This window comes from Gavialis gangeticus, unplaced genomic scaffold, assembly GCF_001723915.1.
Source record: "Gavialis gangeticus isolate Ggan-Ray unplaced genomic scaffold, GavGan_comp1, whole genome shotgun sequence".
Taxonomy (NCBI): domain Eukaryota; kingdom Metazoa; phylum Chordata; order Crocodylia; family Gavialidae; genus Gavialis; species Gavialis gangeticus.
Genome location: NW_017729019.1, coordinates 2,628,171 through 2,648,791, shown reverse-complemented (window position 1 = coordinate 2,648,791; position 20,621 = coordinate 2,628,171). Strand labels below are relative to the sequence as shown.

General features: G+C 49.3%; 1 protein-coding gene across 1 annotated transcript in view; it reads left to right on the top strand.

The window, feature by feature from the left end:
* The window catches only part of SYT2 (synaptotagmin 2), a 139,236-nt gene that overhangs the window by 41,956 nt on the left and 76,659 nt on the right, over positions 1–20,621 (top strand). Inside the window, exon 2 of the mRNA XM_019513820.1 lies at positions 5,709–5,778. The gene's annotated coding sequence lies outside the window, so the exon portion shown is untranslated. The remainder of the gene's footprint in view (positions 1–5,708; positions 5,779–20,621) is intronic.

The following is a 20,621-nucleotide window of genomic DNA, read 5'->3' as shown; positions in this document are numbered from 1 at the left end:
GAATGGCACTAGCCTTGGGTGCCTGCTGGCGGGGGGGGGGGATACAAAAAGAAAAGCAGCTGTGCATTGCCACCTCCAGGCCTGTGGTTGCACAAAACTGTCAGTAGCTGGGCTGAGATGCTGCCCAGGGCACTCAAGCATCTAATTACACCTCAGCCCACTGTGGTAAGCAGTGTGCTCTAGTGGCTGGCTGTGGGGGGACCTAGGCTGAGTTATGGCCACGTGGCCCTATCCATTGTCCATCTTGTCTCATTAGGGACTTCAGGGCAAGGACTGTCTGTGTTTACATCTCTCCTTCCATACAGGGGTGTGGTCTCAGTTAGGGACTTCTGGTGCTACAGTAACATCAGTATCTGTGCTGAAGTCCATAGCGAGCACCTAAGAAGTACATCCCCTTTTAGAAACAACACGAAGAGTACCAACTGTGAAGTCAGGAGTAGGGCCCACTATTGAACCTGGATTCCTGAGGCCCCCAAAAGATCTGTGTTCCTGAAGACAAGTTCAGCACGTACTCCAGGTGCTGAGGGGCAGCACTGGGATTATTTCTGTGAAACACTTCATTACGCAGTGTTCTGCGGTGGGTGCCTCCTAAGTCAAAGTGATGCTTATCTCCACAGGGTGACATGATGACTTCTCCGTGATACGGGTCCCATGCTGCTCCTTCAGCTTCATTAGAACTCAGCCTGTTTTCACGCCAGCTGTCCCGAGCTGTTTGCTGAAGGGGGTTTTATTCATGTACGAAGCACAGTGTTACTAGGTCAGTGCCCTGGCTTTGACTGTATTTGAGCAAGTTGCCCCATGGAAATGACTTCTGAATACGATTCCAGTTTTGTTGGTAGGGCTCATACAGTCACGCAGGCAGAGTGCAGTTGGCTGCCATGAAAATGCAGGGTTATGTTGTAGTCGTTAAGCAGCTTTTAGATAATCAATTATAATTTAATTAAGTGCCATCAATACTGCTCTGTCTTAATGTGCAGCCCTGAAATACCCCAGCTGGCAAAGGTAAGAACAGGTGGCTGTGGGACAAGGCCTGAGAGCAAAGTGCTGCATGGTTCTGATTATTCTTGTCTTACTGCATTTCTGTAGTGCCATACAAAGACATGGAAGCTCAGAGAGGGCCTGGAAGGAGGCAGGGCAGGGTGGCACCATAGAGCAGAGATTCTCGCTGAGGGTGTGGCAGTGCCCTGCTGTGCTATGAGATCCTTTTAGGGATGCCACGGGATGCCCACAGCATTAGCACTGTTCTGTATGCAAACACCTGCACGTGATTCACAAGACAAACCCAGAGACTTCAATAGGAAACCGTAGTGTCAAAAGCATTCTGACCCGTTGTGGGCTCGCTGAGTTCTTTGCAACAGAAGACATGCTCTTTAATTTTTCTGTAGTCAAGAACAAGAGAAAGCTAAGAGCTGGCATTTTCCTTGAGTCTAAAAGGTTGAGAACCGCTGCCTTAGAGACTGTCGTATAGTGAGGTATAGGATTTTGCAGATGATAGCCCACTTTGTCAGAAGCCATGAGTACTGTAGTCTGTTCATAGCCTCTGACAAAGTGGTTTGTCACTTACAAAGCGTATGTCTCTCTCTACCAGTTAGCCTGTAAGGTACCACCGTGCCTTTCTGTCTTCCTGACTTCCGGCTAACACAGCTAACCACCTCTCTCTTCTCAAGGAGGAGAGACCCTGTGTCTAGAATCTCATACGAGAAGTTTCCCACTGAACATTAACGATTGGTCCTGCTTCTGATCCTCCTGACATCCATAGTTGTGTGGCTGGTGGTAGAATTGCCCAGCTGGGGTCTGCATTCGACACAGCAGAGGAAGAAGCAGTAGCACAGTGTGGAGAGCAAAGGGTTACATAGGAAAAGAGCAAGAGCCTTGCGGCTGCTTGTGAATCTCTTTAGCTCTGAGTGTGCGTGTGAGCTTGAGGAAGACGCAGTGAGGGTGTGTGACAATTACCAATGGAAATTGAACATTTGTTATGAGTTAATATATTCTGGTTATCTGAAGGGAGATAAATCCAGTGGCTGCTCTTGCTGCAGCAGGGAGGGGAGCTCAGTGTAGCCGTGAGCTCGGAGGGGTCTGCATTGCTGGGAGGGGAAAGTTAGCACTGGGAAGGGGCTCCCTGGAAGGAGACTGACAGATGGATTGGGAGGCAGGTGCACAGGGGGCTCATCCTGGCAGAGTCGGCACCGTGCAGTAACCCTGGATTGAAGAAGCCTTAGGAACAGAGGACTGGTCTTCCCCAGACAAGAGGGGCCAAGTCCCCAGCTGCCCCAGAGGGACATGACTTTGCTCACCTGCTGTAAATGAGTCATCCATGTCCCCACAAAGAGCCTGCCAATCCTAGAAGACCAGGCTGCGTTTAAGTATGGGTTCAGTGCTGCTGGATACCCTTCGGGGGAATCTAGCTGTGACTGACAGTTGCGGGGCAGCGATATCATTTACAAACACTGTACTCCGCAGTGAATACTGATCAGTATGCAGCTGCCATGGGAGATGTTTGCCGTATGCTGGTACTGGAAAGTTTGCTGTATGTATCTGGGGTTAAGTTCACTAGCAGGAAGATAACACGATGGAACCAGATACAAACCCTCTGGGTAGGCCAGGCAGGAGGTGAAAAGACAAAATACAGTCACAGCTAAATAGCCTCATCAGTTTTCAGACCCAGCCAAAGGAAGCCAGCTTAGTTTAAGATTAACCAATGCCTTGTTTTTAGAAATCTAGGCAGTCACTGCATTGAGCCCCTGAAGGTGTTGAGCTCAGAGGCTACAGGGCAGCGTCAGCGGGGATTGCTCAGGTCCACATGGGGCGGTAGGCTGAGGTCCAGTCAAAGAGCAGGAGAGTTATAGGAGATGAAGGCAGGAGGACTGGCACTTGAGGGGTGTCCTCAGAGCCCAAAGGGGAGTCCCACATGCAGCTTTCCCTGAACTCTGACACTCACTAGCACTTCCTTGAACAAAGCTCCCCAATCTACACAAACTGCAGATTCCTGTTCAAAATCTGATAACGTTCAAAATCCAGTACCATGCATTAGGTAGTGTCTACATGCAAACAAATGGAAACAGCTGCAGCCTTGGATTCTAGTTGGAGTGGCTTGCTTTGGTTTATGTACCCTAACTTTCTGGCTTTAAACTGGAACAAGCCTGACTCAAACCCTCTGTGGCTTTTTGCAGTGATGCAACTAAACCAGATTAAAATCCAGCATTTGCACTCAAGAAAGATCCCAAATCAAAATCTTTCCCACCCTCATTCCTGCCCTCAACAGTGTTTAAGTGGCACAATGCCTGGCTTGCTATGGCAGGTTTGTCCACAGCAGCATTCAGGAGTGCAGTTGTGGGCCAGGACCTGATGCCCCGGGCACTAGTATACATAGGACAAACAGTCGCTGCCCCAAAGTGCCAATTTGGCAGGCAGTCCCCTCTGATATGCCAATTCTGCCAGGCCTACTACACTGTGGCCTCTGGCTACAGTGATATCCTCTTCTGCTAGTCCAGTGCATTAGCCTTATGAGCCAGTTCTTTAAGGCTGTTTCTTACTTTTTTTACATTATTTTCACCTTTTCCCCGCTTTCTTACATCAAAAACAAAAACAAACAAATAAAAAAAAAATCCCTCTCCTTCTTATATTTAAGGACTCCGGGCTTCAGCATTGCCTAACAAGTCTGTGGCTTAATTACAGCACATCCTGAGAGCACAGTTTCGTTCTAATTTGCTTTAGAGCCTCTAGGTTTTCATGTTTATGAGCAATTCAAGCCAACAGCTATGATTTCTAATGGGTGTCAGGAGGGAATGTGGTGGTTTGAAGCTCGGGATTTAAATCCTTTGCCGAAGTGGTTTATGAGCTAAATCCAGTGGATGAGAAAGCTTTCAGCTGGGCAGGGAAGGTGTAGTGTAGCTAGCAGAGCTTGGAGCTTGGAAGTGAGGTAGTATGAGTGAGTGGCTAGAGCAATTGCCAGTGTTGGGACATTTGGTCTTACCTCTGCCATTTTCCAAAGTAAGTGACAGTGTCTAATGTTACAGTCAGAGTTTGAATATCAGTGATATCAACGTAGAGATCATTTTGTGATGGCTCCTCATCAGTGCCCTTGTGGCAAGTTCAAGTCCTGCAGATTGCTAAAACAGCACCTACAGTTCCCATTTTATGGCTGGAGAAATCCTGTAGGTTGGGATCATACCTCTTGTTCATCTGCATGGAAACTGTATTTTTGAAGCTGAAAAGCAGTCTGACATACTGAAGGCCCCAAGAATAGGAGTGACCTGGAGAATTCATGAACACCGATGAGCTAGTTCTGATCACGTGAGAACACGTCCTGTCAAGGGTCTTATACCAGATTTCTAATCACCCTTACACCAGTGCCTTCAGAGCATAAATCACACCTGCTCTGTATGGAGCCTTCCCAGTTCTACACAACCCACTCTTCCGCTTTCTAACGTGTGCAGACCCGCAGATGATGGCTACACCGTTTTGGAAGAGCTCCTGCCACATGAGGCCAGAACCGTGGGCCCCTAAATCTCATGGAGCCATGCTTCTGGGCTGCTCTCCTGCAGGTCCCACATATCCTCCCCTGCTTCAGGAGAAGGCCAGGAAGGAAGTAGGGGGTACACGTCTGAGCCCTCCCTGAATGAGAGGCCCTGGACTCTGGACATGTGCCCTAGCCACTGGGCAAGCAGGTGGGAGGGCTTTCCTCCCTCACAAACTATAGCTAGTTCTGGTTTTTTTTCTAGATGCACTTTTGAAGACGTATGCACACACCTACCTAGGTGGAGTAAGATTGCCCCAGGGTACACGCAGTCATAGTGGAGCTTTCTGGGCAAGTTCAGAAGGGCAGTCATAGCTGTGCAGGTGGAAACAGGATAAAAAATCTGCATAACTGTAAAAAATAGCACATTTAGATGTCTAAGTAGCACTTAGGCATGTAAAAGTGAAATTAGATTTGGCCCTAAGTGCTCAGATACCCTTTGGCTAAGTACAGACAGTCAAAAAGCCCAATTAATTCAGCCTTCACAAGGTAGTCTAAGCTGTGTAGATTGAACTGATAAGCAAGTGAACAGACGTTCACTTTTGATTCTGGAAATGCAGCCACGTGCCTGTAGCGGCCCAGGCCAGTAGCTGGTGGGCACTAGAGCAAACCTATCTGCTTGGCTTCAGCCAAGGCTAGCCCATTCACCTGGCAAGGGAGGTGGAAAGCATCCTGGGATGCTGGGGGACTGAGAGTTAACTTGAATCTGGAGGGGATCTGGGACAGAAGTTCAATAAACTGATTAGACCTAAATCAGTTAAGTCTGATACTATATCCATCCAAGTTTATCTTAAACTGGTTTCGACCATTTTGAAAATGGTTTATGTGCATTGAACTTCTGTTATATTACAGAACTGAACCAGTTTCCAATCACTTATACCGGTGTATGTGTAATTTCTGTCCCTAGCCTTTATGATTTGTAAAATCTCCCTCTTGGTCCCCACTGTGGGCCCTTACAATAAGAGCAAGACAGGCCATCCAATTGCCAGGCAGAAGGGGTCTGAAAAAGTCTAGAGAAGCAAAATCAAATTGAACCAAATAAAAAAGTTCACTCCCATTTAGGCCTACCTCATTGCTTAATAGCCTGTGTGTCAGTGCCCCGTGAAGAAGGGATCCCAGCACCTCTGGTAGGCAGTGAGAAAGTACATGACTATCTACCCATCTAACTGTGGCTGTTTTGTATTTTTTTTAGGTTATCCATCTCTCTTGCCCATCAAGAGATCCCTACGGTATTGACTGACTGGTCCATGCAAGTGGCCGTGGTAAGTCCAAATCCTATTGATCCTGTTTTCTGACAGCCTCCTGGGCTAAATCCATTCCTTGGTGTAACTCCCTGGGAGTGGATGGAGCTAGACTAGAATGAAAAACAGCACCTCTGAGTAGCCTGAGAAATTTAAGATGAGCTCCTCTGGAGCAGAGAGGTAGCTAGGCACTGGGAATTTGTCGGAGCTGATCCACAGTGTTCATTCTTCCTATAATCTTCCAGACACCTCCAAACATAAGCACAGGGACCAGTGTGTTAATGAGGAATTCATGACTGCCCTGAAAGCCTTACACAATGAAAATCATCCTGGTCTGTGACCCCTATAAATCTTTGAATCTGCAGAGTGCCAGCACCAGTCCCAGGACCAGGGAGAGCTGAACGGCTTAAGGTTATCTCTGGTGATGTGCTGTGGGCAGAGGTGTCATTAGCCATTTTTGCCCTCTGGACAGAGATGTCAGAGAGTGGAGGCATTTTGTGGGGGTTGTGCTGTTACCCTGGGTGCTCTCTCCACCTTGGATGCTGCTGTCATGATGTGGGTTCAGGGACACAGGATGCTGCTGCCAGGGTGCAGACTCTCTGGGCGGATGCCATTTTGGTGCCCCCTCTAATTTGGCACCACTTATACTATTGGCTATCCTTAATTAAACATGTTCTATCCCCATGCAGTATCTCCCTCTTAGAGTTACAATGTGATACAACCTGGCTTTTCTGCTCCTACTGTCAGTCACCAGCAGTGGATTGCAGTTTCCTCTGCATCCAGTTACTCAGTACATATTTATTCATGTGTTTTACTCTTGGGCTAGTGGCCAGCATTTGACATTCAAGCTGTGTTGGTTCAATTAGGTACTGTTTGCCAGGTGAGTTGCACAGGGTTACTTTTGACCCCAATGGCTAAGTCTGCAAGCACCTCAGTTTCATATACTCTGCAGAGATGATTGTGTTGCTCTTTGCACCAAAAGACTTAGCTAAATCCTGGTGGGCAGTGAGCCCAAAAGGGGCTTGGAGAGCTGGAAATCGATGTACTGGGCTGGGAGCCAGGAGACCTGTGCTCTAGTCATTGCTTTGCCAGGTGACCTTAGGCAACACCATTTCCTCATTTGCAAAATGGTAGGTAATGACCATGTTTTCCACCCTCTTTGTACAGTGCTTTAGGATTGTAGTTTATGTTTGCCTTTCTATAACCAAAGACAAATGTACAAAAGTTACACTCACACCCTGCTCTTAAGAGCTGCACAGGATGTGTATAACTCACTGAAGGCTGCAGGCAGGTCAGCCTTCACAGGGAGACATCGCCTTCCAGATGCATGTGCCTTGAGGATAAATTGTCACCAGCTGATTTAGCAGGAACCAGAGAAGAGAGTCACTGTCAGCTGGGGAAATCTCCAGTGTGGTGGTAGGATGTGAACAGGGACACGTTCTGGCAGCTTGGAGGCTGTAACTGCTCTCAGGTCATGAGCTGTATGTCTGGGGTCAACAGGTCAAAGGACAGTGTGGACAGTGTTTTTTTGCCTCCATATTTTCATGAAAGCAGGAACTGAGCTGCAAAATCAAAGTCAGATCAGAGCTTTTTCCTTAGTAGAGGGCTGTTTGTTGCAGGCTTTGGCTCCAGCCCATGGCAAGTGTGCATGGTATTGCCCTCTTAGTGATGCTCTTGTCTAGGGAGGTGGAATGGGAAGACAGCTGTACTGGAGTAATGCCAGTCCCTGCTTCATGCAGTGCAATGCCATGAATCAGGGCGAGCTCAGCTGCTCCTTTCTGAGAGATGATACCTAATTCCACAAGAATTCCACTGGATTGCCCCTTAATTAAGGAGCAAATTTGGTGCCTTTTAGAGCTAATGAAAATGACAGTCTGCTAATGGTAGATTTGTGCAGCAGGTGCTGTGAAATCTTTCCCCACACAGCCCTGCCAATGCCCTTGCTCCCACCTGCTATTCCAGCCCTGAGCTCTGCTCCCACCCGCAGCTCTGTCAGTGTCCCTCAGTTTGGACACTCAGTGCCCTGTTGTGGCCTCCCTCTACCCACCGATTCAGCCATTGCTCTTCAATCCTAGCCCATAGTCCCCTCTTCTGTTTCCTCTTTACACAGTCAGCTCTGCCAGTACCTCCCAAGCCCAGCCCACAGCCCCCTGCTATTCCAGCCCTTTACATGGGGTTCACTGAAATCATATCTTCGTCTGATCCCCAAAGTGACCAAGAAACATGGTTATGTGGCAAAACAGAGCTCTGGGCTTCCCAGGCCCATCTGATGCCATGAAAACTGAAAGAGGGAATGTGCCCAATTGGATCTCGGTTATGGTGATTTGAAGATAACTCACTTAGCAGTTAAGCCTTTGCATCTCACACAATGAGCTTGTGGAACTCATCTCCATAAGGTATTGGAGCCAAGAGCTAAGAAGGATTTGGGGAAAAGGAGACATGTGGATAGCAGGAACATTGCCATTAAGGATGCATGAACAAGGATAGACAAGACAACATTTCAGTGAGATAAGAGCCAAACTCTAACGGGTCAGGAAGAAATTCCTTCAACCCGCAATGACCAGGGAATTTCATAATTGTCCAGTGAGGGGGATGTTGCATCTTTCTGTGAAACACTTGGTGCTGATCAACGTAAAAACCAGTATACTGGGGTAGATGCCCCCCCTGGTTTGATCTAGTTGGCAATGCCTGTAGTCCTGTAATTATGCATGTGGGGCGGAAAAGTAAATCACGGTGCCCATCAAGAAAAATGCATACTCCAGCTACTGACACAGCTCCTGTAGGAGTGCTTCTGATGGAGTGGCCACAGGGACGACCGCTGGGTTCTGTAGCCCTCTGTCTCCTTAGGAGCCTGGCCATTTAGTTCATGCTGCTTGCCATAGTAGATGAACAACAGAGTTCCCAGGTGTCATTGTTGTCTTCTGCTCCTTCTGCAACTAATGGTGATTCATCTGCAGTTGTAGTGCTTGCAATGGGTTCTCTGGGGATTGTAGGTGCAGCATGTCTGCATGAAGCGCGTGATTGTGGTGTTTGGGTAGTGCAGGATCCTCACATTTCTGTCACTGTTCTGGCTTATCCAGCTGCACTCTGCATTGCATCCAGCACGGGCTCATCTCGCTTAGGTTGACAGCAGCTTGCACTTTCAGTCCCAGGTCTGAGTCTTGCCTGCAAGTATTACCCCCCTGCTTGAATCATAGTTATCATTCTTCCTCCTCCCCCCACTCCCCTTTTCCCTTCATTGCTTCCTGAACCCACACAGGCGTGGAACTTGCTCCCATTTCTCCTGCTGTCCAAACACTGTCTCTCTGGCCTCCTCTGGTGGAGACGACTGCGGTACGCAAGCCCTCGGCTGCCGCTGTAAAGCTAAGAAGTAATTACTTTGCTTGAGATACCAACACAGGGAAATTGCATTTTCTCTCCCCTGTGAAGCATGCCTGGGAAGCAGTGTCAGGGAGGGGTCCATTCATCTTCCTGCTGTCGAACCACTGATTTGACACTGGCTTAGCCCCTTGCTTTGCAGCCCGATCGTGCACTGACAGCCAGACCAAAGGGATGATGAACACTCATTGCCACATGCAGTTTATCCCCTTGCTGTAAATGCTAATGCACCCGCCCAGTGCAATGAATTATCCTTTTCACGCCTGGCAAGCCAGTTAGTCCCTTTTGATGTTGCCAAAGCTAGCGAGCAAGCAAACATCAGCCCATTTTCTGCAATGGGAGCACAGAGAGAGCAAGGAGCAGTTCAGAAGAAAGCTGTCCCATTCCTCTATCTTTAAGCAAGATTAACTCTTTGGAGCTGGGATCCCTCATCATCACTGACCATTAGTCTCATACCCATAGACAAGGTGAAGTATGGGGTTACAGAAGGCCCCTCACCTTGGGGTGGGTGTTTTGGATGTTTTGGGAGAAAGGAGGAGACATGGTTATACTGTTATTGCACCGAATGAGGACTCTGGAGACTAAGGTTTGACTCCCAGCTCTGTTCCAGGCTCCCTTTATGGCTACATAGGGCCAAATCCAAATTGGCTCTTTAGGTGTCTCCATCACGGTTTTCCACATGCTTAAAAATTAGGTATCTGGCTCCATGAGGGTGTTTCAGAGAAATGGTGGATTGGCATCTCAACTCCTTGTACAGTCAACAGGGAGAGTTAGGAGTCTCCAAAGGGTGACTCACAGAAACCCTGAGCAGGGAGCTGCCTAGAGCTAGTCAACAGGAAACACGGAGCACAGAGGTGTTTCTGAAACCACGGCCCTCCCCAGAGTCCTGGTGTCTGACTCATGCATCTTACCTGTATCTTCCAGTGTCAGGGTATATAGTGCTTCCTTCCAAATCAGGTCTCTGGAGCCTGGAGTTGGTAGATGCCTGCCTGAGCAGTGAGGGATGCCCTTGCCCTCTGCAAGGTGATGGGTTTGCATTACCACATCTCACTAGAATCGAATATTCAGTGTTTCAGAGATGTTGGACGTATTGAACTGAATCAGACCAGGGCTCATCTAGCCTTGTATCCTCTCTCAGTTACTGACACTAGCTGCTTCACAACCTCCTAATTGTTCGATAACTTGCTTATGAAAGCAGTTCCTTCCCCAGCTCTGTCAGTGGGTGGCTTATTCCTTATAAAACCACTGCTAAATGATTTTAAATGTCATTGTGGATGGTCTCATTAACCATGTGAATGCCTTATCTTTGAATTCTGCTAATCTCCTGGTCCTGATGATATCTTGTGGCAGTGAGTGCCTCACTTTGATGATGGGCTATATATGAAAGTATTTCTTTTTACCCATGCCTTCAGTGTCATTGGATGTCCCTGTGCTAGGATTTTTAAATATAGGTGGAGCATTTTGATTTGGCTTCGTCAGCGCATTCGTTAATGTACACCTTTCTCATGCCCTGAATCTCCTACCCAGCCCCAAGATCACTGATTCCCATTCCATATTGTAGGACCAAGGCTTTTAACACAACTGGAACAGGTAGGTACAGATGTGGCAGTTCACGTAGCAGCCCCTCATTGAAATGCATGAGCCACAGACCTGTCACCAGAGACTTGACTTCTGTAGGGTCTATTTATACTCCCAGCACTGAAGGCAGAAGCTCTTCAACTGAGCAAAGAAGCAAAATGTATTGTCAATATAAACTGGGGAGGGGGTCTCGTACTCTCTAGTCTGGCTAAGAAGTGGAGGATTATGGCTAATGCCTGCTAAAGTGGGACAATTTCCATATCCATGAAATGGACCAGAATGAACATCCCCTGAGGCTGGGAATAGAGGGAGTAGAGGGGTAAGTGGGAGATGGAAAAGTAATTTTGGTGCAGAAAAAAGAGGCAAATGTTAAAGAAGCCAACAGATGAGTTGGAAACTTATTTTTGAGGAGGGAGCTGAGGTTCTGGGAGCAGTTACAGTGCGGTAGACACCGGGGTCTTTTCTCAGACCAGTTTTGATCTCCCTTACACTCTGTCTCATCTGTCTGTACCTGGTAACATAGATGGGGACTCTGTTACTTACTGCAGGTGGAGGTGCAGCTGGTGCAGGAATCGCTGTGTCTGCAGCCAAGCGCTGCATTACCAGCAGTGCTGAGGTTTATTCTCTCTGTTGTTCCTGGGGCAGAGCCGTCTGGGAAATGGCAAACGGCAGCACCCCGCGTCGGAGCAGATTGGCTCAGCCTGTCCTGTCCTGCTTTGGGACTGCTGCAGGCAGCTGGCAGGATGAAAGTGCTGCAGTGAGAGCAGCCTTAGTGACTCAGCACTTCTCTAGTGTGTCTCTGCTCACTGGCTTTGCTGCAGTATTAACTCTGTGCTTGCCCTGTGCACACCTGCCAGCTTCTTAGCGAAGCAGCAAGGGGGGCAGCATCCGGGGAGGGGGGCAGCGCCAGGGCTAGGAGTCAGCTTGGCAGAAGCAGCCGAAGCATCGAAAATGGCAGCTAGGTTTCATCCACACCGCTCAAAAGCAGAAGGAGAAACTGAGGCACAGAAAAGGGAAGGGACATGGTCATCTTGCAGGCTGGTGGCAGAGGGACAGTGAGTGAGCCTAGGCAGTTGCCTGGAGCAAAAGGTTCAAAACCCAGGAGGACGACTGATTTTAAGTGGTCATGAACTGCATGTGGAGTCCCTAGAGGACCAGCTCATTCATTTAGAGACCCATTCAGAGTTACCTACATGTCCCATTGGCTCTTTTCTCTCAAACTCAGAAGCAGTGAGATATTCCTTCTTAAGGCTTTTGTACTAAATAGCAGGGAGCCTCCGCACCTGATCCCTACCATGTCCACTGAGTAGGCTGGGGAAGCCCTGGCAGTGCTGTGGTGTCAGGGCCAGCAGTGGGGAGCAGGACATAGGGCAAGCTCAGAGGGGAGTGTGTTTTCATCTGGATGTGTAAGGAAGGCATCAAAAGGCTTTGCAAAACAAAGCTTAGGTGACAGTGGTCAAACTAATGCTGAAGCTCCAGGCCCAGGAGCTGCCCTGAGATAGAAGCCCACATACGGGGCCATGCCCTGGAGTCCTGGAAAGCGTCTGCCTCTGAACAAGAGACTGGTTCCCAGCGCTGCTCAGTGCAGGCCGGCAGGGGTGAACTCAGTGTGCTGCAACCTACATCAAGCAAGAATGCAAGGCACCTGGCGGTTCATACCCTTTAAAGCCAGGAGAGCCCATTCAGGTCATCCAGCCTCCTGTATCACACTGCTGGAGCGCCCCATCCAGGGACAGCTGCCAGGTGTCTCGCTCTAGCTGAGCTGGCACACAGCCCTCACAGAGACTCCCACTCCTGATCTGAGGACTCCAGGCACTGACATGTCTCCTAATCTTCCACCAGGTGAGGAGGTTGGCTGCAGTGCAGGGAGCTTGCAGCATACATGCCCATGCTGAGGAGTAACGTGCAATGCGGGCATACAGGATCCAGGACACTCCAGACCCAACATGACAGTGACAGTGAGAAGCGGGTAAAGAGTGGGGTGAATTGACTAAAAGCACAGAGCAAAGGTCCAGGCTTTCCCACCGACCCTAGTGAGAGCAGGAGGGTCTTGCAGTTCTGTCCTTATGCCTTTCTGAGTATGTGGCAGCCCCTTTGCTGTGGAGGGGGGTCAGGGCCACAGATGCAGGGGCTGCATACTTCATCCACTCACACCAGGTGACAGCAAGTGTCTTTTCCCCATGGGCAGAGAAAAGCTCTCAAAGGGTTACAGTTTTTTATGTTTGGGGAATACATGAGCCAAGAGGATGGAAGCACTAGGGGACAGGCGTGATCTCAGCTCAGTGGCAAGGCCAGCCAGGTGCTAGGAGAGCCGTCCAGACCGGGGTGTTTAGGTGACCTCAGGGCCTCCCTGTCCCCTCCCAGCAGGGCAGTTTCTCTCAGACAAAGCCTGGCCAGGCCCAGCACAGCTCCAAAACATGTCGGGTGCCCAGGGATTACCAGAAGCCCTGGGCCACCATCTGCCTAGAGTAATGCCTGAGGCCTCACCCATGAACTCCAGTCCAGATGCCCCAGGACATCAGAGAGGGCTCTATCAGGGAGATAATGCCACTCAGCCAGCCGGAGCATTGCCTTGGGATGCAGTGTCAGAGACAAGCATTTGCTGCCCTAACAGCTTTTTCTGGGAACCAGGGGCTGAGTGCTGGGACCTGCCAGAATCTACTCAGCTCTGCCATCCATGAGCCAAGTGGAGGGTGCATCTGCAAAGCCAGATATATCTCCCAGTGATGCCCCTCAGGCAGCCTCATGGTCCTCTGGGTGATCCACGAGGCAGGTTACCAGTGCAGCCTGGGGAGACTAGAGCACTACCTGCCACTCACAGTGTCCTAGCTGAGTCTGGTAAGATCAGTGCAGGTGCCTTTTCCAAAGTAACTCTGTTTTCAGTGGCTTCCTTTTTGTGTATCCAGTCTCTGAGCCCATGGGGCCTGGTTTGCAGAAGCACTGAGCGTCCACAAGTAGAGCTGGTCTCAATGGGAATTATGGATGCTCAGGCTCTGATGCCGCAGCCTGCGCCATGCTGGTCTCCTGAAGAGTGGAGGTAGCCCAGAGTAATGGTTGCTTTTCCAAACATTAACAGCGATCAACATTGCACAGAAAGCAGCATGGCCTAATGGCAGGGGACTGGACTAGAAGATGAGAGAAGTGGGTTTTACTCCCAGCTCTGTCACTAACCTAGCTATACCCTTGGACATGCCAGTTCACTGCCCTGTGCCTCAGTTTCCCCTCAGAATATATCTTGTCTTTTTAAATGTGAGCTCTGTGGAGGCAGGGATGGGGTCTCACTGTATGTACATGGCCCTCTGTATGTACATGGCCACTGTATGTACATGGCCACTGTATGTACACCAACATTGGGGCCCTCAGCTCTATGCAGTCAGCTGCTGGCTACCTTGATGCTACTCCGGACCAAGTATACCTGCACTCTGAGGAGACTGGTGCATTGTGACATTGGTGGCTGTTTTTTCTTCCTGCAGAATAAGGTGGGATGATGCCATCTCTGTGACCTTGCTATACCACCTCACTGAAAGGACCAGGACTGCATAGATTGCAGTGAGGAATGTGTTTTTTAATAGGCAGCTAGAGAAGGAAGAGGTGGAGTCAGGAGTCCTGGAGCAGGGAGGACCAAGGAGGGGAAGCCACTGAAAAGACTGACGGTGAAGCAGAGCGGGCATGCGTTGGGTGACTGAGGAGCGGCTGTTATTGCTGCACGTTCCCTCTGGAATGATGCGCTAGTGCTGGGGAAGTGCTGCCTGCTCTCCAGAGGCTGATGCCAGAGTTTAAGGGGATTAATGGATTATGCAAGCATCATGGTCCTGGAGAGGATGGCAACCCCCTTCTCTGACCAGGGTGTAGAGCATGGATCTTACCTTCCACCTGGAAAGATTTCATGTCATTCACAGGCCCCAGCTTCATAGGGAAGATTCTTGCTCCACAGCACCAAGGTGTGCAGGGCTCAACTCCAGTTCTCTGTGCAACTCCAACATGCCAGTGATGCATGGCTGCAGGAGCAGAGCCAGCATTTAAGTGGGCCTCTCTGCACTCACTGTCCTTTAGCGGACACAATGAAAGGGGCTCCCTGCCTTGTGTTGTGCTTTAGAAGACAAGGATGGGGGCATAGACAAGCCCACAGGGAAAAGCAAGGCCCTTTAGGAACATCAGGTGCTGCTTGCAAGGGGTTTAGTCTTGATTCTTCCTTTATTCCCTCCAGCTGGGGGGCCTCTCACCTCTCAGCCCCACTGAACCTGATTCCCCTCTCTCCCTCTTAAAGCATCTCAGCGGTGGCTCACTCCATCAGAGCCACTTGCCCGCTGAAATGAGAAGCTTGTGCCCTGCCCAGATCCTGCAGCAGTGGTAGCTCTGCTGCTGGGAGTCTTGTCCCTGCTGCCAGCAGAGCCATGCGCCTATGCCGCACGGATGCCAGCATCAGAGAGTTAGTGCTGAGGGAAGCCTCTAAGCTACGGTGTTGGATTTGTCTGGCTCAGCGGGTGCTCTGTACAGTAGTAATGAACGGGGAGTTATCAGAGCAGCCAGGAGAGGTCAGATGAGGTCATGGCAGCATCACTTGTGGAGCCATTGCTGACTGGGGAGAGGCTGCCTGGCCTGTGGCAGCAGGGTGCCAGAGTGCCTCTGGGCCATCAGGTCTCCTCAGGCTAACCACCTTGGAAGTAGAGGCAACCCCTTGAATTCAGGCAAGTGAGGAGCCCCAGGCTAACCACCTTGGAAGCAAAGGTTGCCTCGTATCAGGCAACAGCCCTACCATTGTGCAGTGCAGGCAGGAAGGGAGCTGAACTGCCAAACCCATTTTCCACCTTGGCATGTTTCTAATTTGAGCCCATTTCCAAAGACCTCTGTGAAGGGGATGAGAAAGCCCCCCAGTCCCTGAAAAACCCCTGAGTCTTCTCTCCTTCTGGCAGGGGAGGATCTGAACAGGAAAGTCTTGTTGTAAAGTACCCAGGTAGTGCAGCCAAACATCCGCTTCCCTGCAGCTATGCCGTAAGTCAGTGTTTCTGGGCACTGGGGAGGCTCCAGGGTTCGGCAGCTCCTTCCGATAGTGTTTCACAAGCATTTGGTCTTGTCCTAGTCCTTCTCCCAGGAAGAGGAGGAATGGGCTAGTGGCTAGGATGCTAGCCTGGAGCCCATACTTAAATCCCTGCTCTGCAATTGACTTCCCTGTGCAACATTGGGCAAATCAGCTCGGCCTAGTCTACATGTGAATAGTCATGCAGGGATAGCTACTTTGATGAGGGGTTGATTTTTTTAAATTATAAAATCTCCAGACTAGATGCAGCTACTGCAGCATAAAGCTCTTCAGATCTATTTGCCTTTTCTCCTGTTCCAAACCAAAATAAGCTACATCCGTATAAATACTTGACCTGATGAATAATGTCTTGCATTTGAAAGCTTGTCTAACTCTTTCCCAGCCATGCATTTGGTTCAATAAAAGATATTGCCCTAAAAAACCCTTGCCTCTCATATAAACATTTTCACACTAGTACAAATGTGCCTGTACCAAGGGGTGTTGCCACTTCAGCTATTTTGTGCGGACAAGCCATAGCCCCCTCAGGATCTCAGCTGTCCCCTGCCTGGCTCCCATCTCTGCAGTCTTAGCACCTTGCAGGTCTTAATGTGCCTTATCCCCACAAGCTCCTCAGGGGCAGGGCAAGGCTGGGTGCACCTGGGCTTTGGGATGCAGAGAGAGCAAAGCCTGAGTTTTAAAAGTAGTGTTAAAGTAATATAGCCATGATGGTGCAGGAATGATGCAGGAGGTGAGGATTTCTTAGGGTGATACCTCTTTTGGACCAACTGCACAGTTGGGATGGAGTTAAGTAAGTTTTCAAATGCAAAACATTCTTCATTGGGTTTTAAAGGTATTTAGATACCAAAATACATTCTAAAAACTGCCCTCAGGTCACAGCAAGCAGCCTGGGACAGAGCAGGGGACTGAAACCCAGCTGCCCAAGTGCTAGGTTAGTGCCCCAATCCCTGGGCTGCCCCATCTCTGGTCTGCAGGCTTGGGTAGTAGGAGCCCAACAGACACCTTACACAGACAGACTGATGTTAGAAGAAAAAAACCCATGGACTTCAGTCAGAGCAGTCAGGCTGAGCGCTTACGGATCCTACCCTAATTGATCTGTTGGTTAAATGCCTCTCTCCAGCTGCCCCCTTTTTGCACCTTTCTATAGTTCCCTGTCACACACCACATCCCAGCCTGAGCTGCTGGTCCTTCTCACTCATACAGGCCTAGAGAACTTTCTCCCCAGGGGCCTCTGCTGTCAGTTCATGTCCTGAGTGACAGACTGACCACGACACATGGTAGTATCATAATTCACTTAAGAAATCATGGTGTAAAGAGCTGAGTAAGAGGTGACTGCCTGTGGGGTGTGCTTAGGGGGAACAGAACAGAGCTCTGGGGGTGGCGCTGAATCTGCAGGACTATCGAGTAGGGTGGGAAACTAGTCCTTGTCTAAAAAGGTACTTTTACAAGGAGTCTCCAGGCTGACCGTGCTGTACAAGTGCTAGGTGACTCAACCCAAGGCACATAACTCTGAGGCAGAAATAACTGGGCCTGCAGCCTCTTTAGAAAAGACACTGTATACAAAACAAGAGAGACAGGCCAGGCAGAAGTGAGCAGCCCTGTGATTAGAACGAAAGGACATTGCCTCTTGGATGAGATGTAAAGAGAGGATTTTATAGCTCTTCTTTCTCTTAGCCTCTTTGCAAGGGAAATAAACCTGGCAAAGGTTCTTAAGAAGATGAATGAGGATGGATGGCACGGACAAGAGGGGGTGTGTGTGCAAGTGCTTCACACACCATGAGCTGCCTTTGCTCGTTTCAGTGAAATCACGCAAGCTGAGAAGCGTGAAACTGCTCTGCAAAAATTCTTGAGTGCCCCTGTCCTTTCCAGTTCAGTACCTGAATTCAATCCAGGAGACCTGGGGCGTCACACACTACTGCCTTTGGAGGCCAGCAGTGCTGAACCAAGAGATTAGCTCCTGCATATCTGATGTGGGTGCTACTCAAAGCCTTCAAGCGTGGCAGGACCTGGCTTGGTTTAGGGAAATTGTAGCTTGGGCAGAAATGGCTTGGTTGTTAGCTCCATCTCCTGGTCACATTGCAGGATTAACAACCTGAGGTAGACAAAAAATCATGAATCAGGACCCCCCAAATTATGAGGTCAATGAAACCTACATTTGGCTGGGTTTTGCTTCTGGAGTCATAGTCTTTAAAGGTCACATTTCCTTGCTTTCTATTGGCAGTCAGGAGGGCTAAGGGCTGTCATTCTCCTGTAATTTCCCCAAGCTGGAACTTTAAGAAAAACCCTAAATCATAAGATTCACAGTAACATCATTAAAGTTGGTAACAATGAAATTGTGTTAAGTCATTGTATGCCTGGTGCCTGTGCGCATCCACAGTAGAGTGTCCTCAGCTCATTTCGTAAGAACATCCTGCATCTAATTCCACACTCGCTATAAGAGACATTCAGTATTTTGGGCCTGATCCACATCTGGAGTAAATAGGCATAGCTCTATTGAAGAGTATGAGATGGTGTTCATTTACTTCCACTAATCATCTGGCCCTTTTAATGGCTGCCTCTAAAGGTGACATTCTAGTCCCTCCCTGGTCATCTAAACCCCCAGATTTGGTCATCTAATGGCATTTTCAGTAGTCTACATGCCAAAAATGCCACTTACACACAGATTGGCATTCTAGCCCTGAGCATGTAGCCCCACACACGGATGATTATGCATGATGATGTAGTTGAGCATGCCCAACGGGGTCATGCAGCGTCCCTGACTGTCACAGTTTTATCACAGTCTTGCAGTATTTCATTTTTGGATTTGTTTGTTCTTTTTGTTTGGCATTGTCTGCAACCCATAACACTATGAGGTCACCATAACTAGGACTCCCAATGCTATGATAATACGAACAAACAATATATACAGGTGGGAATCTTTGCTTGCATTTATTTAAACAGTGTGGTTTTCTGGCCCCCGTAGTTTGGAAAAAAGTTTGACAAATGTGTAATGTAACACTTCAAAATTCAGAAAGCCAGTTCCAAATAAAAAGAATATCAAGACAGCAAAAGTCCTGTCATCTCATCCCATCTTATGTTTCTGAGGCCTTGGGGTTGGCAGTTGTGGTGAATGCATAGGCAGATCCCAATATGTGCCCACTCTTGTGTGCAGGGTGGTTAAAGTGCCATGCTAAGGCTGTAGAGGCATGAGTTCGAGTCTCAAGTTGAAATCCCGATGAAGACTGCCCGCAGCCAGCCCAGCTGTAAGTGAGCACCAAGTCTTACGAGCCAGGGAGTCAAAGGCATGTCTGGTCAAATCACTTTTGGGTATGCATGGCATACCTTAGCCACAACACCCAGCTTGGCCAGACATTTGACCCTGAATCACACCAGGCACAGCCAAAGCTACTCCCTTACAGTTGGGCTTTTCAGCTGTAATAGACTCTCGCTGACTGGTTATTCAGTCTCTGCACTGCCAGACAGTGGTTCATTTTCACTTTGATTTCCGGTTAATGTTACTTCCTAGTTCTCGTGCACCTGCTCAGACCTCCACCCTTCCAGGTGATTCCAGGAATCCAATCCTGCCTCACAATGATGCAGTCGGCTCTCTCATTCACAGAGAAAGCCTGACCTGGTATCATGTCCCTACCCCGGCCGCCCCGCGTAGCCTGGATTTTGAATGCACTCTAGTCTTTACAACGCATCATTAAACAGACAGATATGCCACCACTTATCCTGAAACACCTTTCTCTTTTAATGGCCCCAGAACTCATCAGTGCAGAGAAATGTATCTAGACTGAATGAGTTACATCATCAGACACCCAGTGTTACAGAGCAGGCCATATTTTGTTTTCTGCATGGGTAGAGCTGAGCCTGCCAGTGTTGAAATCCTGTAGTGATGGTGAAGCCAAGGTGGTGAGTTCTTGGGTGCAGGAAGATGGGACCCCCTGATCATTTACTACTGCCTTGGAATCATTTCTCCCATGCTACACTTTGGCCCAACAACTTGTGTTGCTTTATAGCAGGGGTGTCAAACATGGACTGGATCTGACTTCCAGAGCCCCATCATTTGGCTCTCGCTGCTGGCCCTGGGTCTGAACTGACCTGGACCAGTCCTGTGGGCAGTGCCAGGATGCATGGCTACACAGTGCCTGCTCCAGCCAGTCTGGAGCCAGGTGGAGCAGGGGCTGCCTGCTGGGCAGTCCTGGACCAGCTGCTGGGGGCACTGCATGAGACACAGATCCTGGAACAGGTGCCACATGCGGCGGGGTGGGCACCGTGTGTAGCACTCCGATCAGTCTGGGATCTGTGCTACAGGCAGTGCCTGCCGGACTGGGCTGGGCTGGGCTGGACTGTGCCACATGTGGTGCCTGCCCTGGCCTTGGCAGGTGTGCATCCCATGCTATGTGGATCCCAGAGCAGCCAGAGTAGGCACCAAGAGTACCAGATGCAGCAAGGGGTGATGGGTCCATGGACCAGCCCCATGTCACTTATCCTTCCTGCAGGGCCAGATAAGTGTGACACCCATGCTTTATGGGGTCACCCAGAAGTAGAAAAGTTTGGCTTTTGCTGCTTTTGTTTATTTATTTCTTAACTCAGGATTTTTTTCCTGTACAGTACAGAGCCCATTAAGCAGCTCTGTGTCTAGTGGCACTAGACAAAGGTTTGCAACTCCCCAAAGACAAACCTGTACACATCCAGTACAAAAATATCCAAGCATACATTAACTCAGATGTGGCGTTATGAGAAACTAGGACAAGAGCAGCCCAGAGAGCATGAGCGAGCTATGGATTGGACCCTCTGGGGGGCCAGACCTCTCCCTCAAGATGCTCAGCACCCTGAAGTCCTCTGGAAACTGCTGACCATGCAACTGCTCAGCCCCTCCCAGGAGGCT